This window comes from Pleurodeles waltl, chromosome 10 (genome assembly GCF_031143425.1).
Source record: "Pleurodeles waltl isolate 20211129_DDA chromosome 10, aPleWal1.hap1.20221129, whole genome shotgun sequence".
Taxonomy (NCBI): domain Eukaryota; kingdom Metazoa; phylum Chordata; class Amphibia; order Caudata; family Salamandridae; genus Pleurodeles; species Pleurodeles waltl.
Genome location: NC_090449.1, coordinates 1060946923 through 1060974826, shown reverse-complemented (window position 1 = coordinate 1060974826; position 27904 = coordinate 1060946923). Strand labels below are relative to the sequence as shown.

General features: G+C 44.1%; 1 protein-coding gene across 3 annotated transcripts in view; it reads right to left on the bottom strand.

The window, feature by feature from the left end:
• TBC1D5 (TBC1 domain family member 5) overlaps positions 1-27904 on the bottom strand; it is a 1391198-nt gene that overhangs the window by 1243972 nt on the left and 119322 nt on the right. For all 3 annotated transcript variants that reach the window (XM_069212078.1, XM_069212077.1, XM_069212079.1), the window contains one exon: positions 26791-26835. The gene's annotated coding sequence lies outside the window, so the exon portion shown is untranslated. The remainder of the gene's footprint in view (positions 1-26790; positions 26836-27904) is intronic.

The following is a 27904-nucleotide window of genomic DNA, read 5'->3' as shown; positions in this document are numbered from 1 at the left end:
CAAGGTCATAATGAGGCCCACAGTTTAAAGTTTCTGCATGTGAAAGTTCAAGCACTTTATCAAAAGTCCTTTAACATCAAACATGACCAGATAAGAAAGTCTTCTGTTACAAACATCCTCTGGGTGCAGAAATTCTAGATGGAATTAGGATTTTAGGGCAGGCGGGCGGGGAGAATCAGTATTTATCCTACACTATGTCGATTTCTGCAGGTTTGACCGGTCAACATTTATTGTTGGAAAATTGCAGAAGTGAAAACAATTGCAGGAGTGGCCACAAAACGTGAAATTCGGATGTGTGTGTTAACCAGAGTTGTGGCACATATAGAAATTCAGCCCTATGCTCGTGATCAGGCCAACATGAACTAATGCACGCATAATCAGTCATTGATCAGGACAGTGCAAAGGTCAAACTGCACGCCAATACCACTGTTAATTGCAACTAACTTGAGAAAAAAGTATTTGCTGTCAGAGTGTTTCATTAACCTGCCTGAGAGCGAAAAACTATCTGCCAAGAGTCAGAAGACAGCTGTACAACATAGCTAAAAAAACATTGTCAAAGCGAACAGATCTTGCGTGGGTGAGTCCTTTTGGCTTTGTCAATGCTTGTGTGTTTTCGAATACAATAGCGAAGCAGCTGTGAGCTTTCAGGACCTTCCTTCACCCTCACTGAAATGAGGGTAAGAGAGCCATGAAGAGAAGGGTTTGTTAAAAACAGGAATTCATCTATGTCGGATGCGGGCCACAGAGTCAGCTGACCCAGGAGGGATAGGACACCCGACTGCTGACCGAATGCAACAACAGTGTACTGAAACGAGGCCTGACTCAAACATAAATGCCATATATGTATAAAAACCATTGGAAATTCACTGAAAGATCCCAAGTCAGTGGGGAGTTGCAGCTGATGGGGGTTTATTAGTGGTACTCGCACCCTACAGTAATTATAACTTGCGCCCTCGCATTGTACTGCTAATTACCTTACAAATTACAGCACTCATGACATCTCTGAAAGAATCTTTAATGATGTCACTGCAACATCTGCAGTAAAATTATTGATCAGGTAACTGTGCGTGATGGGTGCCCGAGTTATAGTTACTTTAAGGCACGAGTTATAGTTACTTAAGAGAACCCTAATGTACCAGGTGAACTTCAATTGTTTTGTACGAGTAAATTCAGAAACTAACTATAAGGTCCCTGTAAGGTTTGTTTTTTTAAGTGAATTTCTAAGGACTGAGGTCTTAAGGGCGCAGCCTGGGTTCAGTGTTTGTGCGTCCCACAGTAATGCGGTGGCACCTGCTGGAGTTAAAAGGAAGCCCTCAGAGGGCCCACCTCTCCGACAGCGAGACCCTGGAGTACTCTGCGCTGGGCCCGAGTACTACAAGTTTGAAAGGAGTTCCCATGCCATGGGGAGGTTCCCAGGGGCGAGGTGTGGGGTACAGACGTCTGTTCTGCCTGACGTGGCGCATGAATATCCCCCATTTTCTCACATTAACTAAGTAACTCGACACCTCCCTGCTTCTGAGGTTATCGCCCTGGGGGCCCCTCCATTCTGGGACTAACCACGGAAATCGCCCGTTAAAAAAAAAAAAAAAAAAAAAAAAAAAACACGACCACATGGAAAACAGAGCCTCGCCGCCGAAAGCAGGAACTGCAGGTGCCCAGGTTACCTCTTCTGAATAAATACAGCACTAACTGCGGGGGAAAGCAGCGCCAGCTACGGAGGGAGCGACTCGGAAAAGACAACAGCAGCAGCTGCTCATCTGCCGGGCCTGGGGCCCTGCGGGAGCCCAGCAGCTGCCAGCCTGGGGCCCCTCCGCTAGGAGAAGCATTTGGGACTTTCCAACCCTAAGTGATATTAAAATAGCCTGCTGTACTCTGTCTGCTGGGGACCAGCGGCCCACAGCAGACGGGAGGGGCGCTCTACCTGCCCAGCGCGAGACGCCATCCATCAAGGCCTCCTGTCTGAGCGGATACAGGAAGTCTCCATCACTGGTGCTCCAGCACTGAGGGGGCAACAAACGGGGCTGTCCACAAGACTCGGAGGGCAGGGACACCTCTTACTGCGGTAACAAAACCCTGTCCACTGGCATCCGGGGCAGCCCAGCGAACACCTGGAAGAAATGAGGCAACCAAACTTGCAATAAACCGGGGGAGGGTTGGCTCCCCTTGCCCAAGGATGCCAGCCTTGGAGCAGACAAAGAAGGGCGTACAGAACCCAAAAGCCAGGGATAGGTTTAGCCTCAAACAGCTACAGAGGCCCACAAAGTCACCACAATTACAAGTAATAGTAGAACGTGCCCAAGAAGAACTTTATGCTACAAGAGTCCTGCCAAGTACGCAAACCCCAGAAGGCAGTAGGTGGCCATCTTTGCCTCATGGTGAGGAACTGCCAAAAACATACATCCCCCCACACCCACATTAATACACAGCCCATGGGGAAAATGTAAATAAGGTAGGAGCCTCCTACTTTGTTCCTGCCACACCTCTCACCAGAGAATACCACCCCTGCCTTGCTTCCCTAAGTACTCTCCAAGCACCCGCCCAGAGACAGCACCCATTAGGCTGGATCAGACTCGGCATAAAAACAGCAACAGCTCTTACTAAAGTCAGCAAAAAAGAAAACAAGCATTTGCAAAGCAAAGGGTCTCGCGTTTTCCCGAGTTAGAGCTATTAGGAGTGTAAATTCCTAACTGACTTTTTTTGCCACATAAATTGAAAATGAAAAGTAAAACAGTTGACATAAGCGAGCCGATTCAAAGCGCCACGGCCGCCATGAGCGTGAAGGAGAGACACAAACGTATCGGCAAACGTGCAATTATCCATGTAACAGGGTCGGTGTCCAGGGCGGTAACAAAACCGCCCCAAGGAGGGACAAACGTAAAGCATTTACCAATGATAACAAAGGATTTCTGAAAGGCAAGCCCAGGAACGAGTGAAAGTGATGGGCGAGCGTGGGAATGCTTAAGAGCCCAAAGAGATTATAACATGTCAGAGCGCTTGCCCGCTCAGCCTAAAAAAGTAGCACTTCCCAGAACTGACCACATTTCTTCCAGAAAGCATTAAAAAGGAAAGAGAAATGCCTCACTGCCCCTTTTGGGCTAGAGGAGAGCAGAGGGGAAAGAACCACTTGGCGAGGCATTACAAATCCTGCTGCAAGTGTACTGACTTGCAAATATTTACAAATTCAGAGGACTTGTGAACATTTGCAGGTTATTCTAATATTTCTAGGAAAACCCACAGATATTGATGGCTCAAAATTAAAGTTTGCCTAGGACTACTTCCTGTTGGGACTGGGGGTACTCTCCAATCAGGGTACCATAGCTTCACATTTGTTTTAAGCTCCTACTTTATTCAATGTTGTTTTAAATATTTTATCACCTGCACAATTTAAACCTCTTTACTGAGTAAGATCTTGCGTAGACAAAAATAAATTCACTCTTTTCTGCCTATGTGTAGCATAAGCATGTACGCACAAAAGTGCGCGAGTGACCATTGTGAAAGTGGAAGAATAACAAACTTACCAAGAATGGCAGAAAATAAGTAAGGCACCAAGTACTTCTTGGAGAGTGTAAGCAAAAGGATTACCTTACGTGACTGGCGGATAACCACCGCCATAGGACACAGACAGCACAGTCAGGGAAAACGTGTACAACGCATGTCAATAGACATGCACAAGAACGGTAGACAGGCATCAGTGGATGGTAAAACAAGACAGACATCAAATATTCATGCAGTTGATATCTCAAAATAGGGATCTGGACATAAGCATGCATAATTCACGGCCCTTCCTCTGATCGCTTGATGGAGTGAGCTCAGAGCATCGAGAAGGATACAACTGGACACGGATGGAGGTCGCAGGTAAAGTTATCCAGGGCAATCCCTCGCTTCCTGCTCTCAGCCCCCAGGGGATCCGGCACAGGGGTCTAGATCCAGAGACAAGACAGACAACTAACAAGTACACCCCACAGATGTAGTACACAGGCCTTGTGCTCAGCGACACGATCAGGCGGGAGCAGCGGGTCGCTTTGTAGAACCCGACACTACTGCCAAGCACTGTACAGATCGCCCAGCACATTTCATGTGGTTTCAAACAGCGTAACTGCTCTAGATCTTCAGAGGTCTATTCAGCTCGCGATCACCCTCAAATCCTCACTCTCATCGGCCGCCACCCGCTACAATCCAAACACACAATGTACTCAAGCCCTCTTCAGACCTAATTAAGCTAAGAATTTTGAACTTATTTCTAACATCTCAGACCCTTCAAAACTCACAAGACGATCCCAGAACCTTCTCACTCGTTCCATGATGGGAAAACCTTCAAAGATACTGCCCAGAGTTCCCGCACTGCCATTGGTAAAAAGAACGGTCAATCATTCATAAGAAAGAAGCTAAACAGTAGCAGTGAAGCGATTGTCCTGCCTGACCGGTCAGCCGCTTTAGCGTGCTCCTTGGCCAACTTCATCACACTGGGGTACACGTTAATGTACCCCTTCTTCCTGATGGAGGGCGCATCCTGTGAACTCCCCTGTACAAGTGCAAGTCCCACCAGCTGCCCTGCAGAGAACACTGGAGACTTTCTTTCATGGTCATTCCGCTCCTCTCTTGTTTTACTTTCCCTCATTCAAAACTGGTATGAATGATTGCCCCCCAAGCAGTAGGGGAAGGGAAGGGAATACCATCATCATCAGGAAGGCACTTCTTCCGTTCTTTATCGTTTTTGCTTGCACTCCTTCACAACTGGATTCCATAGTCTAACAAGCATTGGCAAAGCCAACACGTCTAGCCTTAGCAAACCGGCAATGTTATTTAAAATTGTTTGCAAACGTAAGCAATAAACAATAAAAACGTGAAAGTTATAAGCTGTAAAAATGCCACAATCTAAAGGTGTAGTGCACTGGGTCCCAACCCGTTGTCCGGGGACCCCTTGGGGGTCCGTGACTGCTTACAAAATTACCTAATATTAACAGATTGATAAAGTGTATATACATAAAGCGGTTAAATGTACAACTGAAAATGTTAAAACGTACTGTAAATGTCAAGGAATCCAAAATTGGAGGCTGACAATGACATTTGTATCCTCAAATTCATTAGTTGGAGCCGTGCAGGTGCATCAAACATAATATACTACGAACAGTGTGCGGCTTCAATGGAATTTAGAAGAGCTCCAACTTTCCTATTCATTTTTTATTTTTATTTTGTTTACAAATTAAATTAAATCGGTCATGCGTGTATTTGTATGATGAATTGCTGATTCTGTATTTTATGTGTATTGTTTTGTGGTTCAGATCATCAACAATGTTTAGGCCGGGGCCCTCGGCTTCCAGTAATGATAGAGTTGGGGTCCACAGAAGTCAAAAGTTGGCAACCACTGGTGTAGTGCAAATTTTTGCAAAAAAACATCTTAAATAACTAATAATAATAATAATAATAAAAAACAAATAATGAAAACAAGAGATTGGGCTGGCACTTAACTGGGCTCCTTTTTGGGCAGAGCTACAAGTGTACAAGAGCAAAATGTCACCACTCAGTGACGAGAGCCAAAGGGTGAAGTGGGTAAAAGCAACAGGTGACCAGCACTCAGATTAATAGGTTACGAAAGCAGAAGAAAAGCCTCTCTCTGCATGTACATGTGTGTGTATTTTATTATTTTTTGGGGGAAAACAAGAGGCTAGCAAGAAAGCTAAAGCAGGCTCTAGGCCATTCATAAAAAATCACAGAGCGGGCCGAGGTGTGCCAAGGGTCAGGCGTGCACGAGCCGGGTCCTGAAAATATTTGCAATGTAACAGAGCGGCCTGAGGTTTGCCAAGGGTCTGGCGTGTACGAGCCGGGTCCTGAAAATATTTGCAAGGTAACAGAGCGGGCTGAGGTTTGCCAAGGGTCTGGCGTGCACGAGCCGGGTCCTGAAAATATTTGCAATGTAACAGAGCGGGCCGAGGTGTGCCAAGGGCCTGTCGTGTACGAGCCGGGTCCTGAAAATATTTGCAATGTAACAGAGCGGGCTGAGGTTTGCCAAGGGTCTGGCGTGCACGAGCTGGGCCCTGAAAATATTTGCTATGTAAATCACACAACAAACATCACGTACACTATGATCAAGCCTCTTCAAAGTTAAAAAAAAAAAAAAAAAATCTTCAACATGTGGAAGCCTTGGCATTATTAGGACAGATAGAGCTCACTGATGTACTTGTAATAAGTTATAGTTTTTAACCAGGAACTTAGAACCATTTCTGCCCGTCCCCATACTGGGGGACAGTGCCATGAGCAAACCAAGAGGTAAGACAGTTATCATGTGAGCCCTGTAGGTGAAACAGATTATTAAAGTACAACATTACAGTCCATTTAATCAAACACAATAGGTTTTGTACAGCTGGTATTGTGAACCCACAAATTTGAAAGTGCCTTCATTTGTGAATATGAAAAAAAGTGCTTTGTTGAATTTTTTTTTGCTGAAATCACACAATTTAAGCGGGAAAGCCACACTTTTTCGACATTTTCTGATTTTACTTTGCACAAATCAGCCACTAAATGAGTACCCATTTGTCTCTCCCTTTTTTGTTAATGCTTTGTTTTTATGACTTTCTGCAGTTTTTATATAGTGCTAATGCGACTCAAAAGGTATTTAGGCGCTTTACATGCGCATCAGTTACATTACAGGATCACAGGATACTGAGCCGACGCAGAAGCTCAAACCTGGTTCCCCAGTTCCCAAGTCGGCAGCTCTGGCCGCTACGACACTTCCTGGCTAGAGTGCGGGTGGCACGCAGAAGCCACATGAAAGCTCGGCTCGTTATGGGCTCGAGGTTCAAAAGGACTGCGAGCTGAGCCACAGCCAGGCATCAGGCTCGAGCTTTCAGTGACGCGCCTACCTCGATGTGCCAGACTGAAGTTACAGCAACGAGGGCGAGCAGATCACTCTGGCAAAGCCTGAACCTTTGCAGAAAGATGCATCTAATGCACCTACTGATATTTAATAATGATTAGAACACTGGAATGCTGGGGGCTCCATTGAAAACAATGGAGTGCTGCAGGCTTTTACTGGCCGGTAAAAGCCTGCAGCGCAACATTCCAATGTTCGCTTTGTTCACAGCAACAGCTGTTAACAAAGCCTCACGGAGCCCGAGGGGATCTTAATCCCCTCGGGCTCCATGAACATTTTTTTTTTTTAATAGAACATTCTGCCCTGTGTGGCAGAATGTTCTAATAGCCTTAGAACCCGCCATAGCGGGCTCTACCGGCTATTAAAGTCCCTCTCCCTTGTTAAATGCCTGAGCCGTGGAGCGGGCCTTTAATAGCCGGTAGAGCCCGCTACGGCGGGTTCTAAGGCTATAGTAATAATAATCACTAATGCTCAAATGCATGCTCGGTGGACCATGTGGCTGCCCTGCACATTCCCTTGGTGGGCACGTGTGTGGAGGGCCATCACTGCTGTCCCTGCTCTGGCGGAAGACACATGACCCTCAGAAATGGATGAACCCCTCCTGTAAGGGTTTAACACAGGACTTTCGAAAACCTGTCATTCTTTCCAGGTAGAACTTTAATGAGCTGGAAACATCCACACTTTGTAGAATTTCCTCAGACAAAGGGGGACATTGTGCTGATTGTTGCTATTGTTCGTGTATTATAGCACTTTCGTCCAAGGAGCTGTACACGGAAACAGTACACACAAAAAAAAACAAAAAAAAACCTCAGAGCTCAACACAACCTACAATCACACACTTAAAGCTTCGTGGACGAGGTTGCTGTGATATTTCAATAGTGTTTTTTTTTTTTTTTAAATAAGGTTAAGGATGACTTACCATGTGCAGAGAGGTAACTAATAATGATAACAAGGATGAGAATAAGGCTCAGAACAATAATGACATCATTTAGGCGCTATGTGGAAAAATGAACAGAACGAGAGGATGAGGCAGGTGAGGAGGATACAAGAAATAGCAGCTGATCTAGGGCCAGGGAAGGTGCCTTGGCTGAAAACAAAGGCGAACACAAAAGAGAAACGGGAACTGAAGAGTGACGATCACAGGTGCTAAGGAGCTGCTAAAGATATGAAGATATCTGTACCTTCAGCAGAAGTGCGAGGGATTGCTGATCACAGAACCTCTGTAGGACATGACCAGAGCAGACATGAATTCAGGAGGACAAACAAAGAGTACCAATAGGTAAGGTGAGCAGACTGACGTGTTCAGCAGCAGTTTTAGGAAGAAACGAAGATAAATCAGCAAAGTCTGCAAATGTTAGTTATGCAAAAGAAAAGAACGCTCCTTAGAGTCATAAGAAATTGGATTGGAAAACGTCTGAAGAAACAAAGAAAAGCGAATGTATGAGCATACTTTAAAGCTGGGTGAAAATGGAAGAAGTCATTACAAAAAAACTGAGATTTTGGACGAGGCAGGAAGGAAAAGAACCGAACGGGAGTAGGTTTTAGAATCAGGCTGGAGGAAACGAGAAGACATCCATTCCTCAACAAAAGGGAAAAACTGAGATTTCAGTGTGATAAGACTTGAGAAGAGAGAAAAAAAGAAAATTAGATTTGGGAATCATTGGCATAAGTTTGGGCCTCAAACTTAAAAGATGAACACAATGTTAGACTTTGGAACAGAATGTAGAGGCATGAGATGGAGACTCTCCGGGGACCGCATAAGCTGCAGTCACAGACCTCTCAAGGCGCAGAGAAGATGCGGTTAGAAATATAGACCCTGATGTGGTCACACGAAGATGGAGAGATACTCTTCAAAACGCTGCAACATGTTTATGTAAGGTGAGACGCTGTGCCAAGAACTACAGAAAGAGAAGAACACCAGTAAACAGTGTGCCATACCTGGTGACCAGTCGTGAAAACACAAAGTGACTCTGTGGAATGACCTGGACGCAAAGCCAGCTGCGCTTGGGGGACAGGATGAAGGGTTTGATGAAAACAACTGAGGGCCAGACTCAGACGTCGGCGTACGGGTGACTCCGTCACAACGGTGACCGATATCCGACAGATCTCCCGTGCGCTGGAATCTAAATCTCATTATATCCTGTGGGATTTATATTTCGACTGACGAGATATCCATCACGGTTGTGGCAGAGTGACCCGTCTGCCGAGTTCTAAATCCGGCCCCCAGTCAAAGTCTAGAAAGATGCGTTCAGGATTTTAGCTACATGTGACCCAAGGGCAGGTCAAAAGCAGTTTTAAAAGAAGCTGGGAAAACACCAGAAGAGGTTTTTAAGTGAATAGTAAAATCAGAAAAGTGAAAAACAGGGATCTAGGGTAAACAGCAGGGGATCAATGAAAGAAGTCACAGGTTTGGCACGGGGGAGAAAAAATAATAATAATAATATCCAAAATCAGACAGGATGAGGGTTTGTCAAGCTCAATGTCACCAGATTCCATGGGTTCCAAAAGGCGATGCATTAAAGCAGCAAAGACAAAAGAGACTGGCAAAGCCAATAGGTCTCGCCTATGCAAAAAGCTATTGGCTTTGCCAGTGCCTTTTAGTCATGCTGTATTGCTGCACGGCCACCGTGCAGCATGGCTAAAAGTTATAAAAAAAGAGCTAAGAGGCAGCCATCGGTCACGGAGTCATTGTGCTTTTTTTTTCTTTCTTATGGAAAGCGGACAACATGAACAAGGGGATAGAGATGGTAAGGAACCTCAGATACAAGAGATAAACATCTCTAGGAATCAAGGAACACTCACAACAGGGCCTTCTCAAACATCTCCTTCATGATCTATAACTGCTGGTGAACCTCCAACAGCCCACGCCTCCAAACACGTATACTGTCGGCCAGTCTGCAATATTCCTCTGTTTTCAACCATGGTGATGAGTAAACCACTTCTCCTCCAACCAATGCTGTCTACTGGCTCACATCCGACATCCCAGCCACATCAACTACTAGCCCATCTCTAAGGCAGGAGGCACCCACCCAACTAATGCTGAAGCCTAGCAACCTCTCAGGATGCCCACCATGAATCTATTGGACTGTAACTACTGACTGCATGTTACGCCTACTGGCACGTACAGCAGTAGCAAAGTACCTCCACTTCTGTCCGTCTTGGCTAAGTTTCTGTACGGTGCCCCAGGTGCGGCTCAGGGCTTTCATTTCTGTTTCCACAGTTTGCTTCCAGGTGTTCTTCAGCCTCTTCTGTTTGTCTTCTGGTGTCCAGGAGAGATGCTGTTTTTGTGATGGAGTCTTGTTCTCTTTTGATGGTCTCCTATCCTTCACCATCTTTTTCTCATAATGATGGTGCCAATGCCCCCTTGATTGCATCTGGTGGGCAGTTCCTGGTTGGAGATGGTTTGCGGCAAGAACATTTGCAAGATTCTTCTGAGGTTACTGTTTTGGAAGGTTTAGTCATGTTGCTTTTCATCATCTGCCACCATTCTTATCCATACAAGTGTGGACAAAACACAGCTCTGGTGAAGTCCCAGGTTGGTACTGATGCTGTACTGAGATGACCTCAACACGTTGTTCAGCTTCCTGAAGGCATTCCTGGCCTTGCCAAGTTTGCTCTTAATCTCACTGCCTGCCCCCATCATGCCCGCGGTACTATAGGGACTCTTCGGTCATGGCCAGGTCCTCTCCCATCCACCTTGATTAGTGAGGGGCTGGGGATGTTGAGTGGCATGACTTCTGATTTCTTCAGTCAGATCTTCAGGCCCACTTACACCGCATACTGATTTTAATTAACATATAGGTAATTTATTTGCATATTTGGTGATTAGAAAAAAACCTAACTAGATTTTACTTAAGGCTGATCTGTCTGCTCAGCTTTGTGGCCAACGCCCTCTTCCCACAGCCTACCATGCAGAGTGGAACGTGTTTCTTATTTTTAAACAGCCCCATCTCACACGTCAGGCGGACTTCCAGCAAATCTGTCGTTTTTTATTGAACCCCCAGACCACCAATAGCGGCTAACCATAACTTAGACGCTGGGTGACTTTCATCGCAGGGTGGAACAAGAAAGATTACCAGCCCGCTCAGTCCCACAGTAGTACTCGTACCATGAACAGAGCATTGCCACTTTAGATGGCCTGTGTATGTCTTACCGGGATCGCCCCGCGGACTTCTTGAAGGTCCCATAAGAAAGGCCTGGAGGACCTCATTGATTCGCGGCATTCGGATGTTAACATCTTTGCACAGCCAGCAGCCTACATACGAAAGGACGTTTGATGAATATCTCAGCCATAATACACCAGCAGGGTCTCCCGAAGAGACCTGTGGAGAATAAATGAACGCTCTGACCAATTGCAGATCTACATTTGACAATAGGGAGGTTCAGTGCAGCATACTGCAAAATGCACCAAGGTCAACAGAGGAAGCCCAAGAATTACTCCCAAACAATGCCTTCAGAAGGTTGTGGGGCCCACCGTGAATGCACTTCAGCACTAACCAAACAAGCCATAATGTACACCACCGTCTCTGCTACGGACCCAGGAGTCTTTAGATGAAACAACCCATTCCAGTCTACTCAGGACATCCAAACTGTGGGCCAGGCCTTCACCTCCATCCAAAGGTCCATGGTCATGGCTCAGGCCCGAGAGGGTATTTAGCATCATGTCGACAAAGACAATCCCTTGAAAACAAGTTTTTTTCTGCATGAGCGCTTGAAACAGCCTTTTCTTTTCAGAAAAATGTGACTAGGGAAGCAATGAGAGAATAAAAGCCAATGGGAAGCAGTGTTAGGGGAGAGGGGACCATCTCTTGGCCATCTGACGAGAATGTAAAACTGAGAAATTACATGATGATCTGGAGAAAATATAAAAGGAGTGTCACCACTTTGTGAAAACTAAATTCAATAGTGCCAGTGAGAATCTGGATAGAATAAAAAGGGCCAGGACATTTAAGATAAAAGAAAATTTAAAACAAATATGAACATGGTAACTAGGTTAAAAGGACGCAAGGGCTCAACTGATGCTAAAACACTGCTGCAGCTCATTTAAGGCACTCTGCATTAGTTACAACAGGAGTGCTTTCAACCCTAGCGGGCAGACTCAGCCCTTCAGCTTTCCAGGTTCATGAAAGGAGTACTGCAGAGGAGGGCACAAGAGACTATTAATCCAGCATCAACAGACAAATCAATTGTGTGGTGGCTGTTCCATGAACGGAACCATCACTCGCACCCTCGCACCGAAGCATCCATCTCTCATGCAGAAAGGAGCCCAGTGAGCCGCATTCCAATTAGGAGTGGCCTTTTCACTGAATCCGCTGGTGCCTGGCAGCATATTCTTTAATTTTCAGCAACCAAGCGAGACAAAAATAAATAATCTGAAAACTAGTCAGTAACAATGCGGTGTCTAAAAGCAATAAACTCAAAATTAAGGCATGAATTATTTACAGCCAGGCATGAAAATGAATTAATAATGCAACAGTTAAATAATTTACTAAATAATCAGATAAATAAATAATGAAATACATAAATAAATCAGCAAATAAATAATTCTGCAAAAGCAGCTAAGCGACTTGCAGAAATCCAACGTGGAGGAGACTAGACCATCAACGGCGAGTTTAAAATAAATAAATATATATATATGTATATATATATTCTATCAAGCAGTGGCGCTCCTCGTGACGCCTGCACGTGCCGGGCAGCTCAGGACACGCGCCCCTTGGCAAGTCACCCGGCGCATCCTGCTCTGCGTCAGAATACTGCTACATATTGAGTCTCAGGAGGGCTCAGCCAATCAGGGAACTACATTGAGTCCATGCAGCGTCACTGCATGCTGCTGACCGCACAGTTCATGCAATTACGGGATGCTTACGGCACTGCACACTATGCATTACAAAGGTGCCATCTGGGCCTCTATTAATACAGTCCAGATGCCTCTCAGGGTGTAAAGATCTTTTTGTGGGGCTCACATTCCTTGTCAACAATGACAAATTCTACACCAAATGCCCCCCCCACCAGAGGAAAACATTTGGGGAGCTGCATTTGTTTTTTGCATAGCGGCTGGTTCCCTCTAAGAGTGGCAGGGCACAATCCTTGGCTCGATTTCCAAAGAGCTTTTCTTGAAGGGTTCTCTCACACTTTCTTGCACTAAGTTTACTGTCTCACTCTGACTCACTCAGTCTCACTTGGCCTCACTAATTCATGCAGTCCAACTCATTCTACTCTGGTCCACTCTGTCTCACTCAGTCCCACTCATTCTGAATCACTCAGTCTTACTGTGACTCAGCAACTGTAACTGAGTGTTACTGTGTGTGAGACTGTCATTCTCCCTCACTCTCATTCATTCTCACACATACTGGTCCTTACTGTCACTCATTCTCACTCACTCAGACTCACTCCTTCACTGGCTCTCTCTCTCATTATAACTCACACACAGTCAAACACTATGCTCAGTTCTGGGATTTCTCTACCTCTGAACAGTATCTATCATGACTGACGCAGGCACCTTCATGCACCCGTGTCAGCAATCAAACAATGTCACTAGCTGCCTCAGTTTGTTGCTGGACAGGAAGTGGGTCTGCATTTATTTTTATTATATCAAGTGTGAATAATTATTCACTCCTGATACAATAAAATTGGACCACAATACAAGGAGGTTGTAGTGTCGCTGTGGAGTCCATAAAGGAAAGCCGCCACAGGTCCAGGGACACCCTATCCATCAAACCAATCCATCCACTCAGTCATCCACCCTTTCATTTATCCATCCACCCTTTTGCTTCGTCCATCTTCCTCCCTTCGGCTCATCCATCTATTCACCCCTTTGCTCCGACCATCCATCCATCCTGCTCCCTTCGGCTCATCCATCTATCCACCCTTTCAGTCAGCCACCCATCCTTACACTTATACATCCACCCTTTGTCCCATCCATCCATCCATCTATCTATGCACACCCTTTCATTTAGCCTTTCACTCAGCCATCCATCCAGTCACTGTCTATCCATCCATATATCAATTAACCCTTTCACTCATCCATCCATACATCTACCCTGCCTTTCACTCATTCATCCGTTTTACTCATCGATCTTTACATATATCCTTTCACTCATCCACCCTTTCACTCGATCCATCCATTTACTCTTTCACTCATCCATCTTTTCACTCATTAGTCATCAACCCATCTTTTCACTACATCCATCAATCCATCCATCCATCCATCCATCCATCTACCCTCCCTTACAGTCGTACACCCCCTGTTCGTTTCACTCGGATTCTTACATCCATCCTTTCACCCATTCATCCATGCATCTATCCATCCACCATTTCATCCATCCACCCACCTTCCCAAGTTAATTATGAGCCTTTGTCTGCCAAGCTGCAGCCCCATCAAGAACCCCACCGCCCCTGTAGCTGCTAAGCGGGGATGGGGCTAGGGTCGGGGTGATGATGCCCCTGATTCATACGCTGAACTTCACACTTACCTTGTAGTCCACTTTTGGAACTGTTGTCTGCAGCTGGTTACTTCCCCGTCTTGTGCCTCCTCAGTCGAGAGCACCCTGTGTGCTCAGCGCCATACTAGCACTAGACGTGTAACTGCCTGGAGAGCAGCTCCCTGACCCTACCACAGGCTGCCCCTCTGTGATAGCCAACAAACTGTTGCCACCCACTCCTTCCTTGTCCTCATCGGCCTGCCCCAGCCTTTGAAGTGAACTGAGCTTTTCCATCTCCTCCCAGGGTAAATGTGCCCCAAAAGTAACCCCATCCATGGCTTTCTAAGTCAGCACTCCCTCGCCTATGACGTCACTGCTGTAGCTTGTGTCTGCAGGTCCAAGAAAACCTCACCCAGCTGGCATTTGAACAGTAGGACAGCTACAAAGTTCACTAAAGTTTACCCAAGAGATTCAGCACAATGTCTCAGAGCAGTGATTTATTTTTTAGCTGACCTGTGTTTATTTCCCAGTTCTTGCCTCTCCCCGGAGAGTGGCAGGGCAACGGCCCTTTTGCCCATGAACACCAGTCGCCCTGGTACAGATTGGTCTAGGTTGAAGTGAACAAACTTATAGGAGGAGTTCCCCAAAATATTTATTTTCGAGGCAACCTGCCACATGGAATTTATATTCTTTAAAAAAAAAAAATGCTCCTCTCAAAGGCCTTTGCTGGTTTGGAGGCTTGTCTTGTGATAAACAAAAAAAATCCCAAAACATAAATTACTACTGCACGAACCTATGCGTAAGTCTTCTGATTGGCTGATTTTTCCTGATGTTTACTGTAGGCAGTTTGATTGGCTGAAGGCTAAAAAAAAAAAAAAAAGGAGCCAACAGGCAAGCCATTCTCTTACCGCCTTATTTATTCATGAAAACCCTGGATAATCGAAAAGAAATGCAAGAATCTAAAGCATGGATCATGGTTTGCAGAAGAGGGCAGGTCACCGGCACCACCTACCTCGGGCTGTCAAGGCAACAGGAAGTTTCAGTAATAACAGGAACCCCCACGGGTTCAACCTCGCCCCTTGTTAGCGCAAGGCTAGGGAGCAGAACATGTCATACTCTGTGTTCTGTAAGGGAAAACACAGGGCTACCCCATTAACCACCAAACAAGAGCCTGGGGTATGTACAGCATACAAGACAACAGCTGCCTCAGTATCATTTGTGGATACAATTTACTACACTCAAAGTATGGACCACAGCAGTTAGTCCAAGAAAGTGCATGCTGAGTTCAATACACAGTTAAGGGACAGACTCAAAGTGATGTCAAAGTTATACATTCACTAGAATTAGGCTGTCTACATTTAGAAATATAGTGCAAACGGTGCAGAGGACAGCGAAAACTGAGCGACAACCCAGGTGCAACTGTAAAGTGCAGGAACTCCGCGTAGAAAGCACAAACGTGTAGTCCTACGGCTATGTTCATTACTCTTTTTTTAAGAGGATCAATGTCCTACAGGAGCCCACCCTTCTTAGCCCCTGCCTAAGTTAACTAATACCACATAGACTTGTTATGGTCAAACCAATGGTGGACTGGTTTATCAACTAGACAGGCCTGCTTGGAAACGCAGGGCGTACGTGGAAATGAGTAAATATTTGGTCAAGCCTGTCTAAGGAGACCCAGCAGAGAAGGTATAGAGAAGCAAAGCCGGATGGCACCCAGAGCCGTGCTGCTGGGCTGCTTGATGTTAAAGGCTGCTCTGGGACGCCTTTGCCCGTAGCATCCCAGAAATTCTGAGGTCCAGTCCTGTAAGGATACGCTTGCTTCGGGTCATGGCAGTTGGCGGGATGTGCAGATTGAGGCGGCGATGCTCTAACTGAATGCAGGGACAGCGACGACGCTCTAGGGCGCCCGTCTGGGTCATCTGATGTACTTGCTGCCCTGAACAGAACCTAAGGCAGTGATTCCCAACCTGCAGTTCTGGGACCCCTGCAGGTCTGAGGCCTCCTCAGGAAGTCCATGAATGCTTAGAAAAGTAATATTAATAGATTAATAATTGTGTAATAATAAGGTGGCTAAATGTACAATTGAAAATTTTAAAGCGTAACGTAAGTGTCAAGGAACTTTAAATTGGAGGCTAAAAATTAAATTACTATCCTCAGATTGATTTGTGGGGGCAGTGCAGGTTCATCAAACAGAATATAGTATAGACAATGTATGGTTTCGAATGAATTTAGAAAAGCTCCAACCTTCCTATTAATTTTGTATTCATACATGTTAGCAAATTAAATACAATGGGTCATCACTTGTGCAGGTGTTTGATGAATTCTTGTTTCTGTATTTTTTCTGTATAATTTAGAGGTTCAAAACAATCATTAGTTAGGCTGGGGTCTCCACCTTCCAGTAATGACTCAGTGGGGAGGTGGGGTGGGTCACTGGGTTACAGTAATGATAAAAACTGGAGCTCCCCAGAAGTCAAAAGGTTGAGGAACCAATGATCGAAGGCATTACCCTGTGAGATGTACATAGTGTTTATGCCCAGGGCATATTGTGCATGGTCAAAGGACACACTCTATGAGAATTACACACAAGGCATGTGGACATTCCCTCCATGTAGTAGGTCTAGTCTGTAGTTTATGCACACAGCCTATGCAAGCCCTGATCACCATCAACTATCAGTATTTCAAGAACCCTATCTTCTCTTGGGGTCTCACCAAGCTGGTTTTCATCGCCTCCATACCAAATGAACCAGCTCTGTCTGTTCTGGATGACCTTTGATTCACTGTTGACCAAGGAGACATTTCCCCATGGATCCTTTTAAACCTCTTGCGTGCTTTCAAAACTATCTCTTTCAATTCCTCCATCTTGACTTCTTTTCTGGAGCCACTAACCAAGCTTTGTCTTTGATTTCTTCCTTTTGTGACTATTGTTTAAATGTCACCCATCTTCCCCTTTTAGATCTTCTTGCCTGCCTCGTGCTCATGGCATTTCTCAAAGTTCCTCTCAGTCCCTCACTATTCAGTGTGTAGACTGCGCTACTGCCTACGGTCCTTGGTTCTTCTATTATGACCTTTGAAGATGGCACTCAGTTATTCAACACAATTCTTCTCTACCCCCAACCTCTTCAAAAAATATTTGTGGTGTTCCGTGTGAAGTAATGACCAGAGCATGGAGGTGCCACAGTTAAGGGCGCAAAGCCATCTGAACTGACAAACATGAGTCGTTTTGAGGTTTACAATGCTAACCTTATCACTTCAAATGAAGATGTTTGCTCTGAAGTTACATATGAAATAAGCTTTGTGGGGAACTATTTATTTCTGTGCTTTATTTTGCTTTCTTTACATCAGAGGTACAACACTTGCATCTAAAACAATAACAATGTATGCTGGGAACAGCTGATTATAAAGAACAGAGGGCTCGCTCAACTCTCAAACATCGCCGCAGTGGGTTAATTGCCCAAATAAATGACAGATTACAAAAAGCATGCATACTCTTGAACCAGCTAGGGCTAATATAGAGTTAGAGACACCAGGGAGATAACCAAAAAGGCAACTCCAATTTGGGCACTCGTCACATTTTTCAGCCATCTCTAGGAGCGATAACCCCAGATTGGTGCCCACTGAACAGAGACGTCAACACAGATTTCATGAAACATGTGCAGCTCCGTCAAGCGGGCCTAAAACGAGGGAGAGGAGCCCTAAAGTGTACTTTCCCAAATTAATTCCCAAAGGAATTTTTCTCCTTGACAGAGAAAAGCAGCTGAACAGAATTAGACCAAACCTGACATGAGGTTAAAACTTTGCTCAAGGACGTTGGTTTGGTGTAAATCCATTCAGTAGCTTTGGTCATGAAGAGGTTACATTTTATAAACATTCATAGATATCTAGGTTGTTAAGCATTCTCCAAGTTTAAAATAATAAAAAAAAGTTTCTTGCAGGTTTTGCAAGTCTAGCACCTGGATTCGCGGATTCCATCAAGGCCTTCCTGTGTGGATCCACAGATCCTCCTTGAATTAGAGGATCCGTGTATCCAGAAATAAATTGCAGGATGGATGCAGGTGGCCAGGCCCTGTGGTTTACTCTGCTGTGTGTAGGTGAATGCCTGTGCAGTGTGGGTTGGGGATCTGGAGAGGGTTGGAAACAGGGCTCTGCTGCAGGCTAGGCCCTGCCTCCACCTCATGCTTTGCATGGCCGAAGAGTGAGCGCAGCGGTGACTGGTAGTCCTCAGAGCTAGAAGCAGAGCTTAGACTATATGGCTAACTCTGAACAGCGGGATTGGCCACCTGAGCAAGATTATTTGAGGGCTTGCAAGCCCTGCTCCTAATCATAAAAATGTTACCAGATCTGCAGGTTGAGTAACTTGAATCATCTACATAACCTAACTGTAACGTAGTTGACCAGGAAACAGGTCTCAAAGTGTCTCATTCAAGGCAAATATTTTAGTTTTCAAAGTCACCTTTTTCTTCCTTCTCACATTTGAGTGCATCTTCAAATATGTGAGCTCAGGATTTCTACTGTACAAAAAAACCTCTCGTTTCATTAAATAAACTAAACGTTTCCTCCATGTATAATAAGAATTTAGCCCACATAGAGGGAACACTTGATCCATGACTTGCCTCTTAGATTGCCATCAGTGCAGGACTGTTTTTCAGGTTGTGTTTAAACACTCACTTTTAATAAATATATTACAAAAGCATGATGCGGGAGCACACTGTCATTTACAGACAGTACATTTCCAAAATATTTTTTTTAAAACCTTCCCACTAACTTGCAACAGAACTGATAAAACTATCTAGTGTATTAACAATACTCAGTGAAAATTGGGTTACAGAAAACATATTTATCCTTTGCAGATCACCAAGTAAAGTGTTCTGATTTGTTTTCATCCTATTAAAATATTTTAGTCATCACACAGAAGTACAAAAAATGGGTTTTCACAGCTACTGAAATATATTTTGAAATGTTTGTACAGTTGACCTAGTTATTAAATGCTGTGTGTCAGGGAAAACCGGACATGCACGCTACAGCCTTTAATTTCCCACTCTTTGTACAGAATCCTGGAACTCTGCAGTCAAAAGAAGAATTGTAAGAAGACAGATTCACTTTTGACCTCCGTCTCTGAACATAGGGCAAATGTGACAAGAACAAGATTTAAAAGCTCTTTATTGCTCCTTCACTTTCTGACTGACCAGAACACCTGTTCTTTGTCAACTCACCAGAAGGGGTGAGTAGGTCCTAGAAATAGCTCAATGTGAAAAATGAGTAGATTTTGAGGCCTGGTTTGGCATTGGATCAGGCCCCTTGGTCAAGCTCATCTGTGCAGGGTCAAGCGACATGTGCAGCACAATTTGGATATCTGTGCGGGATGGGTGCAGCAGGGGAGGTCCTGTGCTCAACTAAGCTGCGCACAGCCAAAGGGCTGCACAGAAGGGGATGGCTATCCATGAAGGGTTGGGTACAGCAGTCAACCTCTGCTGCACCCAGCCTATGGGGCTGTCTGCCTGCAGACAGAATGGATTCAGGGAACTCTTGGATGTGGAATATGTTAGAAAAAAAGTAGAAATTCACTGCAAAAGCCAAAGTTTAAAGTGAAGTTATGGTAGTCTTTGTTATAACACCAAACTTATTTTTTTTAATCAAATTTAAAAAAAACTCTGAAATTCATATAAAAATTACAATAAAATAGCAATTATCGTTTAGAATTAAAAACAAAAACAAGCACTAAAATTCGCAAATTTCGCTTTAAGTTAGAATCCATATCAAAGTGTTGCAAAACAGAATGTGCTATATACACATATTTCACAGAAGCTATCAACACTATGTAGTTTCCACAGAAAGAGTGTTTTTTGTTTCACTAATAACTTTGGTGCTGTTCAACGAATCTTCACATAAACCTTCCAAAAAAAATGTTTACCCTCTCAGCTCCTTCCAGGAAAGTTATGGGATGATCCATCACACAGGAGCCAAGAAAAAGGAGAGGTCCCAAAACATTGATTTTCCATAGGAAATTTTGGGATGCAATAAACAAAACAAAAAAAAAAAAAAAAAAAAAAAACAGCTTAATGGAAAATACACCTAATTTGGTAGAAAGTTAGAATCTTACTTAATTATTTGGTGTAGATACAGTTCAGCAGTGTTGAAGAAATTTGCATTTATAGGTGGTGCTTAAAGTAGTCATGAAGGGGTTAAAAAGTTAGGTATGTCTGAACGGGTGGTTTCTTCCCCCCGCCAGCCCCGAGGTCTTTACAAGGCATGAATGGAAGTTAAACTAACAAAAAAAAGGTATAAGGGGTAGGGTAGAGACACCCCAACTCCCAGGCATTGGTCCCTCTAGGCCCCTTCACAAAACTCAAAAATTAGAAAGAAAAAAAAAAAAAAAATTGTGGAGCCAGAACCATGGACTCAGGTGCTGCCTTCAGCCCATGCAGCGCACAAGGGTCATAGGCCTCATGTTGGTGAAGATGAAAGCAAAATACTTGATTTTTTTTTTTAAACAGGATTTTTGGGAAAATATCTATACACCCACAAATTATATATATTTTAATTACCTACTGACAGTCATCATTAAGTTAGGTCTGATTTTCCATAGGAAAATTATTTTTTCTTTTGCTAAAAACTTTGGCACTGTTTGACAAATCTCCACGAAACTTTCCAAAAAGACTAACTAGTTTGTTCATGGGAAGTTTCGGGTGATCCGTTAAGTTGGGGCTGATTAAAAAAGGGGGCCCCAAAACACAAGAATACCCATGCGTTTTCCTTAGACTTCTTTAGGACTGGCTACAGCAAAAACTGCTGAACGGGATTACACCAAATTTGTCAGGAAGCTAGATCTCGGTCCGCAGCTTGTGCATTTTTTGATTTGGTGTAATCTGTTCAGTACTTTTTGAGAAATTAAAGGTAAAAAAATAATTGTATATATTTTTGCAGTTTGGCTTGCGAGAGTCTAAGACTCAGCGTCCTGATTGGACAGGGAGCTTTATTTCCGTTGGTCAATCTCGCTCCCACTTGAGTCTGACTCCCGCGAAAACAAGCATTCTGATGAAAATTTTGCTGGCAGAGATTACAGGGCTTGGAGACTGGGAACAGGGAAAGGATACGTTGACTCCCTAGACCACTTTGGGGCAAACCAGAGGGACCTCCCTGGGGTAAAAAAATAAAAAAAACTGGCAGAAAATGTAGCATTGTTACAAAACTCTTGTGTGATTAAAAAACAATATATATATAAAAAATAATGGCGGTCGGGCTGCATTTATTTATTATGAGCCTCCGGGAGCCTACCCCCAAGGTTGTGTTTATAAAGTGGAGAAAGGCTCTGTGGGCTCCCCCCTTCCTCCAGCCTCCAGAAGCCCTAGAAGCCCACCCCGGAGGCCAAAAACAATTTATAGGAGGAGAGGTGCAAGCCTCTCCCATCCCTCCTTGAGTCATTAAAGGCTCCAGGAAGCCCAACCCAGGGGCTGATCTTATTTATGTGAGGAGGGCAGCGCAGCCCCTCCCCCTTGGAGCCTCTAAGGACCCAAGGGAGGCCACCCCTGGGTCCAATTCCTTTAAGGGAGCCAGCTCGGCAGCTAAGTAGTTGGGTGCCCACCCCGGGACATAGTTTCCTTGTTTGCAGCAGTGCAAGGAGCAGCATTCAAAATGGTCTGAGCCTCTGGAAATCGGTCCTTGGGGCAGAAATAGGCTGAGGACTGGGGGGGCCACATGACCCTGCCACATAATTGCACCAGGCCCCAGGGACTCTGGCATGGTCCTTGGGACAATATCAGTCTGGGAAGGAGAGCCATGTACACCTTTCCCTCACAAAAGCACACCGGGGACCAGGGGAAGGGAATAAAAAAGTGGTCTTAGGGTATGTGGTCCCCAGGACCTAATATGGCTTGGGGAGGGGGCCACATGACCCACCTACCTCTTTTATTTGAATAGGTGTCCCAGAGGAATAGAATCCCTGGGGCTAATAACGGCTAAGGAAGGGGGTGTCTGGCCAGCCTCGCCTTTAATGAAAGAAAAAGATCCACAAGGCGTGATATCCCAGGGCCAGGCCCTGTGGCCATCACTGTACTGCGCACAGCCAAAGGATGTGTGCAGCGTGGGGTTGACTGTATGTGGGGGGGTGGGGGGGTTAGGCTGCAGAGCCTGGCTGGGGGGGGTGCATTTACATATGGTAATTAAGTATTATTTTATGTTGAAAAGAAACCTAGAAATTCAGTGAAAAAAACAAAAGTTAAAGTAACATTATAGTTAGGTGAATGTGTCTATGACACATTAATGTTTTGAACTACAAAAAAAAAAAAAAGACTAATTCACCAGTTATAGTTAGCAGCACTACCTATAATTTGGGCTCCTGTGATGCATTACTTATGACCTCACATATGACATCACTCATGATATGCTCTGACATAATTTATGATATCACGTATGACATCTCAAATGACCCTATTGATGACATCATTGACTCATGATTTTCAACCTAGTAACAGGGTTGTATGAAGAGTTAAGTTATTTGACCATCCCATACCTACTCCCCAAAATGACCCCGAAACATTCCACCCATCCTGCAAGACAAGCCTTTTGGGTGTAAAATACAGTATTGCCCTTCTAAATCTGCTCTTCCAAGAGGACCAAAGAAAATTCTAAAATAGGTATAAACACATTTCTGTACCATCAAAGCTATGGAACGCATCCCACTCGAACAACTTGCTAAATCCCCCTGAAGCACCCCAATGTTGATCACTACCTGCTGCTCACCTGCAAGTCCCTTCCACCCACTGACTGCTCTCACAGGAACACTTAGCTCCGCAAACCAAGAATAAACAAAATAGCCATTGGTATACAGTCTGCTAGTAACTGCTTTTTCTAAGGACTGAAGCAGAACTCCATTGATTTTTTTAACATAAATTGGTCAAGCATGTGTCTCTTTACCATTTACAGGACTAGCCGGGTCAAGCCCAACTCAGACTGGATTTGCCATATAATAAAATCTCATGATCAAGACCAGAATGGGTGGGGATCCTGTAGGCTCTGGCATGGTCACTCTTCAAGGCAACCATGTGGAGATTGCCTTGTCATCCAAATCTTGGAACAGAAAGTAATGATAAAGGCCTGGTCTTTCCATAAGAAAGAAAAGCTTTTCAGCGCGTCAAGGAATGAAAGTGGCAGAGGACATCGCTAAGTACAGCTGGAACAGAAGCACTGGAGGCAGGACGGTGAATAAAGAATGAGTCGGAAAGTGATAGCTCCGTGAAGCAAAGGAGAAAGACAAATTTAGAAACAGATCACTGAAAAGGGAATGAACAAGCAGGATTAGAAGATCGATGGAGGGAAGGCGGAAATGTAAAAGCAACAAGGGAAAAAGGAATCCTTGTGTCAAGTATTAATATCCCTAAACAGATTCAAGGGACGCGAGAACAGATGCAAGAAGCGACAACGGAAGGCAAGTGAGTTCTAGCCCAGTTACACAAGAAAGACTAGGAAGAAATTGCATCTCATTGGGTGCATGAAGCAACGAGGCCATTTGTCAGATATACTAGGGTAGATTGCTAACGGAGGCTGGAAGCACCACTTGTTACTCTCTGAAATGCACATTCGAGACAGGAAGAACTCCAGAGGTTCCAAAAGGCAGATGTGGTGTGATGCCTCATAAATGGGGCCAAACAGACTGCTGACAAATGCATGCCTTTACTATAAAATAAACAGTAGTTTCCCATCTTAAAACCAGGGGATTCTAAACAGGAAGATTCCAAATGTTGGAAATTACTCCAGAAGAGTGTAAATGAAGCAATGGACTAGGGACCTCTGAGCTATGTATTTATTTAAGATGCTTACTGAAATGTTCCGTGTAACAATGCAGGTACTTCTTAGGCTGGATTAAAATAAATAAATAAACTAAATAAATAAAAAAAAGAAGGGGTGGGAGCGGGTACATCGTTGGAGCCCAATCAGCGATGGTGCACCTCTATTTCGATATTCTTCAATACAATCCCATTAGGAAGCCAGTTCAATTGTAAGAAAGCCAGAAACTTTCTGTCTTGAAGCTCTTTCTCAAGTAGACCTTAGGTTTGGACTTTGGGTGCCTTCCTCCTAGAATACAACAAGGGGTAAAATGCGAACCCTGAAGTTAAAAGTCCTGGGGGACACGATTATACAAGGGGCAATTGTATTATACCACAGAAGAGGCAGAGAACTTAAAATCTACTAAACCTATTGTTAAAGGGAGAAATTTCAGGTTATAAGAACTTCTGATGGCCATGAGAGTAATAGAGATTTGATGAAAAAAAAAAAAACTCTAGGGTTGCCCAATGCTATTACTCAGGTGCACGCAGCTCACATTTAGGTTAGATTAATTTTCTGGCCTGGGAATCCTAAATTACTAGATGCATGATAAATTGAATTCTTAGCCTGAGTGATATTTGATCATGCCATCCACATGGTGTCCATTCGTGCCAGACATCAATGAGACGTGGGAGATCTAGACTAAATGGGACTGGCAAGACCCTGCCACTGTGAAACAAATAGCAGGTCACAGATCACTATTTTGATGAGAATGAGGAATCTGTTGCGTTGGCAAATGTATAGTCAGAGGGATTTAAGATGGAACTGTAGGGCATGACAGCAGGAAAATAAAAAGCGAGAGGGAAAAATTTCAGGAAGCTAGAGGTTGAAGATGCGAAGATAGATGGAGCAGCAAACCAGGGTATGGGCTTACAGGACTTTTATTGTAAAGGCAACTAGCAGAAAAGCAGAAAGGGCACAGGAATTTATTAACAGATGAGGTGAAAACCTGGATTCTGAATTCCTAGAGAGGTATACTGGACATTGGAAATAAAAGAACACTGTTAGCGTGGACAAGAAAGATGGTGTATAGGTGGATTTTAGGGGTGGAGTATTGCACCGCAACAATCTTCACTAAGCGGGAGAGATGGATAAAGGTCTCTGCAGATTACCAATGCAGGTTTCATCGGTCCACCTACACTTACCCACAGGAGAGAGTTGATTTTGATGAAAAACACCCGATGCACCCGGCGTGATGGGTCAAAAGTGAAGCCACTCGAGGGAGGTCTTACGGAGGATGAGGTACAGACCGCTCTGACCTGCAGTCCAGAAAGTCACTGGGTCCAAATGGTTTGCAGGTGCAATTATTAAAAGATTACTGTGTCAATCGGTGTCACAGCTTACCGTAGCCCTCAACAAAATGTTGGAGGATTGAGTGATGACCGAGGACCTTAGACTGGTCATAACGGCTCTCATATCAGACCAGGACACCTAGAGATAGCTGTGACTTGAATTGCCTGTTATCACTACTGGAGTGAAAGCTAAGGGTTGTGAAAACACTGGTTAACACAGATCAGTCAGGATGCATGCCCAACAAGGCCAGTGGACTGCAACTCCATGAAAGATTAAATAGGGCAAATATGTTTTATACCCAAAGAATCTCTTTAGGACCGAGACCAAGGGGGTTTTAAGTACCTTGGGGGATAAATGTAACTGAAGAAGGTTCCAAGCATGATGGCTGCAAGATGGATGCATCTTCTGTTGTCGCGTGGTTCGGCTCTCCACGCATATCTAACGCAAAAGAATTCAATTCATTGGCCGCTTGCACTTGGAAAGCTGTACCTTCCCGTTTCTACGACATGAACTAGGGTATCGTAAACAACCTAGGTCTCTTAGACCGTAAAATCCTACTAGAAATGTACTCAGAAATAATCCTGGTAATTATCACCAATTTCTAAATATAAAAAAACCTTGTACGGTCTACTAAAGAATTCAGAAAGGAAACACTCTCCCTAATACTCGCAAATGATTTAAAAAAATAATAATAAATAAATAAATAAAAATGATGTTTTGCAAGTAGCTTCACTATGTTACGTCACAGAATGACTAGAGTCAATCATACCTAGATTTTAACCGGATTTGAAAGACTCAAGTACAGATCCAGCTAGTCCGCATAAAATGTCAGAATCCCAGACATTTGGGTGATTCGGTGTTAGTATTCTTGGTCTGAACTGGGTTTACTCATAAGACCTTCAGGGGCGTCCAGCCCGAGGCGCCTCCAAAGCCCGTGGGACAAGTTCCACCAATTTTGCTGGTTTCAAATCTTTCCCCAAGACCTTGATGAGAACTTGAGTACCATTAGCATAGAAATAATAACTTAACCTACAGCCTTGTAAATTATTAAAGGGTGTAGATAGAGATTTAAAAGAAAAGGGGATGCGGCAGGAACTTGAGGGACCCCCGTGCCACAGGTTTTGGTGAGTTTGCGTGAATTGTTATGCTTTCACAGGGTGTTAAAAAGAACAGAATTCATTTCAACATTATCCTCTACAGCGAATGGTGTACTGAGTGCAAAAAACTGCGACAATGCTAATACTGGTTACGTAGAAGGCTTTTTTAAAACAGCAGTTAGATAGCATTTGCTACTCGAGTGAACGTGAGTATTAGAAACATACTTGGACTGAAGGTACAAAATATTTCTGCATGCATCGAGAAAATACATTTCAAACAGAACCTTACCTCCAAAAACAGCTCAAACCAGGAGCCTGTATCTTTAAGACGCCCCTAAAATGAAGAAGAGGAAAAGCTCTAAATAAGAAGTTGTTTGGTATTTTGGTAAAGTCATGACATAATGACACTGACTTCAATACATTGTTAAAGAGACACAAAGTTATAACATATTACAGAGTTTAGGATGAAAAAGCAAAGAGGGGGCACAATCCATAGCACCCGCTTCTTGAAAGTGCTAAGGTCACCGATTCTGAAGGTATAGGGTTTTGTTTGCTTGGATGCAATACTGGATAAGTTGGACACAACCTGTGTTTCTCTGAGAGGTAGAGAGGACATCACTAATAAAATGGGGTTCCTGTGATTCTACCCAAAAAATAAATATTACTGGCTTATGAACAATGCTAAATATAATATGCTGAATGCATGCATTATTCTTTCTTAAGAAACCTACGCATGTTATGAAGAGTTTGGATCAATTTTGTATAAATGCGTGACCAACTCCAAAATAAAATAAAAAGCGCACCTGGTAAAGGCTGCACATAATTGGCCTTTTCTTGCCTTTCCTGTCACACAATTTGGTCTTCAATTACCTTATAATTCTAGGTGCCCTAAATATTCGACAATACCTCATCGACCGCCTCCCTCTGGGGAATTGCAAGCCCCGAGCGAGAATCCAGTCTCGGCAGAAAGTCTTTCCCTGAACACAAAAGGAACTAAAACCGCACACACACTGCATTTTTTTTTTAAAGTAAGCTTACTTTCTGCGTAAGTCCACATGAATTTAAATATTTGTTTGCAACCTGAAATTTGGACTGGATGAGACAATTGGGGTTGGCCAAGGGCGCTAACAAAACCTGCTAATCAGAAAAAGATTTGAGGGCGGAGTTGGGGATAATTTGCATGCAAACCCATGTAGGCCCTCACGGTAGCGCCTCGATCACGATTTACTGTGAATCTCTGTGGACGTTTAGAAAGTTCCTGGCCACAAATCATCGCTTTAATGGAACAGATATGATCCTTAATTAGCAAAGTGCACCCACACTTCCCAGTGGCTCACAAATACCAGCCTACATGGAAATATTCGGGAAAAGAAATAGTCTGAGGGTTTACAACTGATGAAAGT